Source organism: Dermacentor variabilis, unplaced genomic scaffold, assembly GCF_050947875.1.
Source record: "Dermacentor variabilis isolate Ectoservices unplaced genomic scaffold, ASM5094787v1 scaffold_12, whole genome shotgun sequence".
In the NCBI taxonomy this organism is placed as follows: Eukaryota; Metazoa; Arthropoda; class Arachnida; order Ixodida; family Ixodidae; genus Dermacentor; species Dermacentor variabilis.
The window spans coordinates 26,893,571-26,902,127 of NW_027460280.1; positions in this window are offsets into that span (position 1 = coordinate 26,893,571).

The window sequence follows — 8,557 nt, forward strand, 5'->3', positions numbered from 1 at the left end:
AAAGCTGCAGGGCTGGTAATTGCCTAATATTTCATCGGCAGCCCCTAAATAGCCCCTATACATACGATGGCTACATCTGGTGATTAGCGGATATGAAGAAAGCCACTGCATGTCGCTTCAGATTTTTCAGTGCGCAGCCGCGGGCAGGGCCAAGTCTCGGAGGTCATGCCGAGGAATCACGCGTTCTGAGTCATGCGTCACTTCCGACGAGCGGTAATGGCGGTATTTTTTTAATTGTGTAGTTTCGTTATATCAAAAAGGTCTACGTTTGTGAGCCCTTCGTGACACATCCACTTCTATTTCAAACGTAAAAAATTGCACGGAGGATGCTTTATATCTGCACTATCTGAAACTAAGCTTTCTACGGGGCCCAAAATTTTTTTTCAGTTGGCCTTTAAAGGGACACTAAAGGTTACTATTAAGTCAACGTAGACTGTTGAAATACCATCACAGAAACCTCGAAACGCTTCTTTCGTGCCAAGGAGAGACTTATTTTAAGAGAAAATGCGTTCTGAAGCGTCCGCGTACCTCTAGCGCAGTTCAAATCGCCCGCCCTCCGATCGAGGAGTACTGACATCATGGTCTCATAGTGACGTTGCGCCATCGGTGAGTAGAACGGCGTCCGCAGACGGCGCTACGGCTTTTCTGCGCAAAACGCGAACGCGCGGCCAGAAACAGAGCCAAGACAGAGCCGACAGCAGAGCGAAAGCGGGAGTATGGTGGCTAGCGGAAGGAGAAACGAATTACGTCCCATATTACGTCCCACGGAGAGTGCGTTTTCGTTAAACTATAGGCTGCGGCGAGATCGCAGCGTGGTCGTTGTGGTCTATGAGAAGCGACGAGCCTTTTCGCACTCGCAACATGGCATAAAAATGTGCGAATCGACGCAAAACTCTGCCTAGAAACGTGCTTCGCCACAGCCAGGGCTCAATACGACCCAAGCTGGCACGACCCAGATGTCGTTTCCCGCACCGCCACCAGGCGCCGCTACTATACCTCAAACTCCAGCGCAAGACGCCCATAAGCTGGTACTTCATTCTATGACGCTAACTTCGACGCTCGTCGCAATGGACCCTGACACCGACAGATTGGCTCGCGATGGTGGGCTCAACTTCAGCGATTTGAGCACCGACGAGCGCGACCTGCTGCTGAGGGCTCGCACTGCCGGCGTCGTTGCGTACTACGACGGCGGCCTCGACACCGGCTCTCCGGAGCGGGAAAGCAACGAGGGCTTCCCACGACATCACATGGACGTGGCATACTAGCTGCTTGTTCCAAATGAAAGTTTCGCGAGCCAGCAGAACCCTCACAGCACGACGCGATAACGAAACTACTGAAACTCCAAAGCGTGCGCGGCGCAGAGTCGAGCGTGCAGAGTCGAGCGAAAACGAAACCTTTCGAACACCCATATTACTGAAGGGTAACGTCAAAATGTTATTTTTTCTTAGAATCGAATAGACGTAGACAAGTAGCATTTTTTTCCGTCTTACAATCGAATGAAATGATATTTTTAATACGAGTAGTTGAGTATTAGTAACACAAATTATGAGGAGTCCTTTCGTCATCGGGCTAGTACCGGAATGTCGCTGGGGGGTCTCAAATCGTGTCATGCATTTACCTCAATTTCTCGGTTACTAAAGCTCTGTTCGCGATTATATTGACGCCTTAGACGTTCTAGAACATTGCTCTACCACTTTAACTTGAGTTTCTGGTAACCTTTAGTGTCCCTTTAATAATTTATCCTCATCAACCGAGTCGCCGTCATACCAATTTAGGCAAATGCCGGACAAAGGCCTCCTTCAGAGATCTCTTTTTAACCTTGCCCTGCGTGCAACGAATCCACAATATACCCGCATATTTTCTAAAGTCACCCGTCTCCTCACCTCGACTGCAATACAACTTTCTCGACCAAGAAAAATGAATTCATGAAAATATCATGTTGCCCGGCGTGCGCGCCAAGCAATTCAATGGGCTTATTACATATCTGCAAGAAGTTCTAGGCTGCCATTAAGATTTCATCGCTGTTTAGCAGTATAATAATACTTATAAAATTGGTTCAATTTATTTCATTTTCTGATTAGGGAACAATATTAGATATACGGATGGACATCAAATGGAAGTTGCCCGATGGTCGATGCAGTATCTCCAAAGCACCCATTGTTTCGAAAACCTTTGCAGCAGCCGCATTCTCACGACAGCACCTCGGAGTTTCCCTAACCTTATTTTCCTTTCATACCTGCCTTTAACTCTTAGGAATACCACAGACTCTTTGTTTACATGTCACATTTATCAACACTTATACCGACGCCGTTATTTTTAAACATGAAATGCTTTTAGCTCCCGTTGTCGGCGACCTTCAAGTGACCTTGAGCCAAAAGCCAGAGCCGTTATCCGGGCAAGTTGCGAGAAGAAAACGAGATCATCCGTGCAACCAGCCAAGACTTTAAAAAATGCGGTGTCTGGCCCCCAACACTTTGTACAGGACCGTATTACATGCGCTAGTTACTGCCCAAACAAGTTACAAAAAAATATTGCTTCCGAGTTCTTTCTAATGTTTGCTCACAATATCACTCAAGCTCTAACTTCTAGTACGCTGCAGTTTTATTTGTCATTTCTAATAGCGGACCTTTAAAAGGCAGATACACTGCAGGGCACCATATACTTCGTCGTCATCTTTTGGCACTGAAACAGGGTTGCGTTTTGAACGCCAGCGGTCCGTGAGTTCCGCGGCACGGGTTTTGCGTCGCCTCGAGAGATGAGGCCACGCTGCGTGGTGCCTCCTGCATGCGATTTTTTTCTTCTAGCTGGGTAGTGCGCTCTATCGTGCCACCTTCAGCCGATTTTCTTCTAGCTGGGCAGCGTCCATATGGACTAGGGCACAGCGTGGCGTGGTGCGGTGTGGTGTGCCGTTGCGAACATACACTGCACCCATTTTAAGATTGTGGCTCGTGTCATCTCCAGACAATATGCTTTGCCGGTTGCCATTTCATGCTCAGATCTACTCTCGATTACAGTAGAGCCAGCGATTTTTTTAAAAGCCACTTGCCTTGTGCTTTCTGGCTGCCTTTACAGGTGTGACAGTGGTTCTTTGCTATTCAGCTGCTCGCTGCTCAGTCATCTTTTATTAACAGTGATCAGTTTAACCAGAAAAGCCTTGATCTAGCCGCCTAAAAGTTCACCGAAACAAAGTTTAATTTTTGCACTTGCCGCTATGTTTTGTCAGGCTTTAAACATACGAGCACTCGTCTGGCTGAAAGCGTTGGTGTTCAAAAACATTGGATAAAAAATTGCCGTGGTTGAACGCGGTTAAACTAAGTTTGTCGAGCGATAGCACGGTTTTACTTGTTTCGGGAACGGACACAGATGTTGCTCGGCGCAGCAGCGAGCGGATTGCCCCCCATCCTGCGTCTTGTATCCACGCGACTAAGCATCGAAAGCACAGCGCATACCAAGCTACCATCAAGCACTCTGCGTACTTTGTACACATCGCAGATCGCTTTTACGATATGGGCGCTCACGCGGCGTACGCAGCAGCCGCTGGCAGTGGCAGGCTAAGTCCCAGTTTGACCTTGGCTGAGCTTGAAGGTCAGATTTGCGGAACCAGGCTTTTTTTTCTGGGTTTGTACCTGGAGTAGTAGAGCTATCCTTCTAAAACTTATTTTTCGAATACGCTCGATGTCTCGGCAATTCATTTAACTGATATATGGTGGACTGTCACGATCGCGCACAAATTGTATTAAGAGAGTTTTCTGCCGTTGCCGTTGTTGTGCTGCTTTTATTTAATCTTACACTCCAACTCACAAACCTTGTGGAGTGTATCAGCCAACGAGAAAAGAGAACCAGAGGAAAGGCTCTCCGTCCGTGCGACGCCAACTAAAGGGAAGCTTCACGGAAGGATGCAATCCTTGCTTCTAGGAACTCATTACTCATTGCGCATACTTCGGGAGTCGTGAGCTTGGTCTGAGTTTCACTGCTTTAAGAAATTTAAAAAAATTATGGGGTTTTACGTGCCAAAACCATTTTCTGATTATGAGGCACGCCGTAGTGGAGGACTCTGGAAATTTTGACCACCTGTGGTTCTTTAACGTGCACCTAAATCTAAGTACACGGGTGTTTTCGCATTTCGCCCCCATCTTTAAGAAATTACTAGACCATTTCTGAACAGTGGGCTAGGACGTGCATTTCACGGGAAAATTACCGACATTTACGTTATGAATAATAAATAATAAACGCCCGGAATCCAGTGGATTTCAGCATGATTTTTTTTAAACAATACATCTGAAAAATTCCTGCGCATTGTGTTTTTTGTTTCTCTAAACAGTGTTCAATCAATCGTTCATGACGCCTTAGAATATAGGTTACGTTTAATGCAAGAACAACAGACGATGCTTGGTTGATGCTAATTGATCCTTGGTTTATGGTCACACATGACATCGCAAAAGTTTGCTCAGTAAGTACTCTCTCTGTGCAATAACGATGCCTCAAGCAGCAGACAATTTACTGAGATGATACACTCCACAGACCTTTCAGTAAAAAAAAAATTTCCTAGCATGGAAGAATGGCTAAGTGTTTCTCTCTGAACACCTAGTGGACAGCCACCATCCATGCATAGGCCTTTTTATAGGCAGGCGATTTCCAATAGTCTTGGTAGCTCGGTATTGTACATTCGGACCCAACCAAATGCTCGTCCAAGTCGAACATCAAAACACCGACTCTAGTTGCTTGGCATGAAATTAATTTATTTAATTCGAGGTTAAAAAATATCGAATATTCACGTACCCCGTAACTTATTTGCGTCACAAGTACAGAAATTGAACAACCACGTATTTCTTCGTGATGACTAGGGGAACCATAGAGCAGCTTTAACCACTTTAACTTTGTAGTTATTGTTTTTTTTCGCATTTCGCGTTGAGGTGAAGTGAAATTTCAATTTATCGGTGCTGAATTATTTGTCGCGTATCGTATAAAAAAGAACAGTGCTGCGTAGGTAAAGTTCTTGGACGCCGCTTGAGCGGCACTTATGAATGGGCAAATAAATGATTAGCTAAGTTGTTAATTACTTAATTGAAGGTAATTGAAAGTACAAGATTTACACACAACTGGGGATTGATTGATTAATTGATTGATTGGTTGATTGATTGATTGATTGATTGATTGATTGATTGATTGATTGATTGATTGATTGATTGATTGATTGATTGATTAAAGCCACTGGTTGGCACTTAACGCGTATCTAACTACGACCATATTAAATAAAAAGCTTTCTCGCTTAAATTACGACAGTCTTATTTATACACCATTTACGCGAGAACAAGCACTTTAGCAACTTCAGCTGTTCTGTATCACTATATGTGCTGACTGATGTTCTACTGCACTTCTTGAGATACACTGGCCTGTGTGAACGCCCCTCAAGAGAACGCCCTTCCTGTCTTCTGGGTGTACTGGGCTAAATGTAGACCGCTAGGTGCGGGAAGAAAGGAGAGACACCACAGGAAAGAGCGCAGTTATTTTTTTCAGGTGGCCGAACACCTGGTGGACTACCAACTTTTTTCTATTTTTTGGAATGCCAAGAAGCTAATACAAAGGCAGGTTACACTTGCGCTACCTGAAGAAAGCGCACCATACATGAAAATGTTACTTCATCATTGATAATTAGATATCTTGTCTGCTTTCTTGAACAAGAAAGTCAACCGCATGTCACTTGAACGTAATTGACACCGTCCTCTTACTTGTGTTGTTCTTGTAATTTCGCTCTCTTTTTTTTTTCTTTCTTTTCAGCACTCCCCCACCCCAGTGGAGGGTAGCAAACTGGAAACTCGCATACGCTTAACCTCTCCCTGCCTCTCTCTTTCTCTCTCTGCACCCTCCTTTCGTTATCCTTTGCGCTGAATAAGCGTAGTATTACGTATTGATTGCGAGGTTGGGTGCTCTGAGATGAACACGGGCAAGACGATACTATGCTTGCTCTCGCGACACCCTTCTGACGCTCTGCCAGAGCCGGTTTTGAGAAACTGCTCGTAGACAGCTATATAGTAAGCACGGCACGCTCAATGGGCAGGGATCGGACAGCCTGGGTGACGAGAGGAGTGCAGCCACGTGCCTACCGTGCAGTTGCCGTATATTTCACTTCTTTTGGCGCCTAATACAGAAGAGCGCTTTGGGAATCGTAAAACTCGTCTTAACTAATAGTCGAACCGCCGCTTTGCCCGGCAAGCAGAGCGGCGCCCCTAAATATCTGCGGCTACTTGAACCGAGAGTTTTTTAAACCTCGCCACGGCGCATCGTCACGGGACGTTTTCGTCGACGTTTCCGTTGTGCCCTTGGCGTTAATATTGCCGTTGAAATTCCCGATAGATATCTCGGATTAGGTGCCATTTTCAACGTTGGTGTTGCCTTAAAGTGTGACTGCCTTAAAAACTGAGAATTAGAGTATCGATAATTTGAGAATTGAGTAAACAATCGACCCTGATGCTGTCATAAAAAATTTAAAAATGTGTGTTTAAATTTGTATCACATCTACATCATCAACATCACGTCGTACAGATGATGGCAATGGTACGACGACAGCGTGATGACGATGGCATGACGGCAATAATATGACAACTCTATGACGACCACGGCATGACGAGAGTCGGATGGTGAAATTGCGGCGATGGAACGACCACGATGGCATGACATGGCCCAAGCTGTAGACAACTTGGGTGTCCTTCGGTCGGCGTAAAAGAATCGTCGTCGTCGTCAGCCTATTTTTTATGTCCACTGCATTATCTTTATGTTCCTTGCCAAGCTATTGAACATTATCGTTGTATTCTGCATATTAATCTTCAAGCGTACTCTTACACTCTCTGTGTTAATGTGCTCAAATATTTGCTGCGATTCACCACCAGTGTTGCTGAACAGAAGAATGTCATCTGCAAATCGAAGGTTGTCGAGATATTCGCCGTTGATCCTTACTCCTGTGCCTCGCTAGAATAATAGCTTGAATAATGCTTCTAAGCATGGAGTAAATAGCATTGGAGAACACCGACACGCTATCGCACCAAGGCACAGAATCAAAGGACAAAACCCAAGACGCGCCCCAGGAGGAGAAGTCTACTGACCCAACCACCAAGAAACGAACACGCACTTCATCGCGACATTACAAGGACCTGACCCAATTAGAAACTCAGCTCGAAGCCAAAATTGAAGCGCTCGCCAACACCTACGCCAGCACGGCTGCCGTGACCGACCAACGACTGGCTCGGCTGGAGGAACTGATCACCACGTCCTTCCGCACCATACAAGAGCGTTTCGAATTCATTGAGCACACCCTCAAGCCCATAGTGCGCAGCCCCATCTTTTCAGCGGAATTCGCCAACCACCCATACCTCCAAGAACAGACGCAAGCCTCACCCTCGCCTCAACTATGTCCCAACCCCAATGCACAATAGGATCGCTACCTGGCCTTACGGTCTGGCAGTGGAACTTCCACAGTTACAACAACAAGAAAGCAGTGCTGCAACAACATATTACCACAGTAAACAAGAAACCCGAAATTATCCTGCTGCAAGAAACGGTGACGATGACCCCCACCCTTCCTGGGTATCGCGCTCACGTTAGCCAAGTGGAGGGACGGGGCATCTGCACGTTCGTCCGCAAAGGGCTCACGTTCATCGAGCACCAACTCAAACACGGCCGCAGCAGGGTGGAATACGCCTTCACTGAAATCATCCCAAGCAAACAACGGAAAAGCAGCCTGTTCATCGCCAACATCTACAGTAACCCCAAGCACCAAACACAGAAATTCAAGACCCTACTACACACAGCCAGCACCCAAGCCAGAGACAACACGTTGCTGACCGGAGAGGACTTCAACGCCGCCCATCGAGCGTGGGGTTACGTGAAGGACACGGCCAAGGGACGGGACTTATTACAGGATACCCGGGACCACAACTGTGTCCTAATCACGGACCCCGCGCATCCTACCCGCATCGGCAACTGTGTAGCACGAGACACCACACCAGACCTCACATTCATCAAAAATGACCGCACGGGCAAAGTAACATGGCACAACACGGGCGTCGACCTGGGCAGTGACCACTACATCCTCGAAATTACGCTACCCAACCAATTACGGAGCAGTACCATTATACACAAGTGAACGGACTGGGACGAATTCCGTAAGGGGCGCCTCACCGCAGGACATGACATCACAGAGATCGAAACCTGGACGGCGGAGCTCCGCGATGCAGTGCGCTCAGCCACAAAGACCATAGAAACAGACGAGGACGTCATCATCATGGACAGCCGCCTGGCCCATCTGATCGAGGCCAAACGTTCGATACAGACGCGTTGAAAGCAGCACCGGTTGAATCGCAAATTGAGGAAGAAGGTGGCTGACTTAAACAGGGCCATTGAACACCATTGCATGCTCCTGTGCCGTCAACAGTGGAACGAAATCTGCAACCGAGCTGACAGGGAACTGCATCGCAGTTGTACATGGAATCTATTTCGGCACCTCATAGACCAAACAAAGACCAAGTCATACCAGCGCGACCGCCTGGCCCGCCTCATGCAC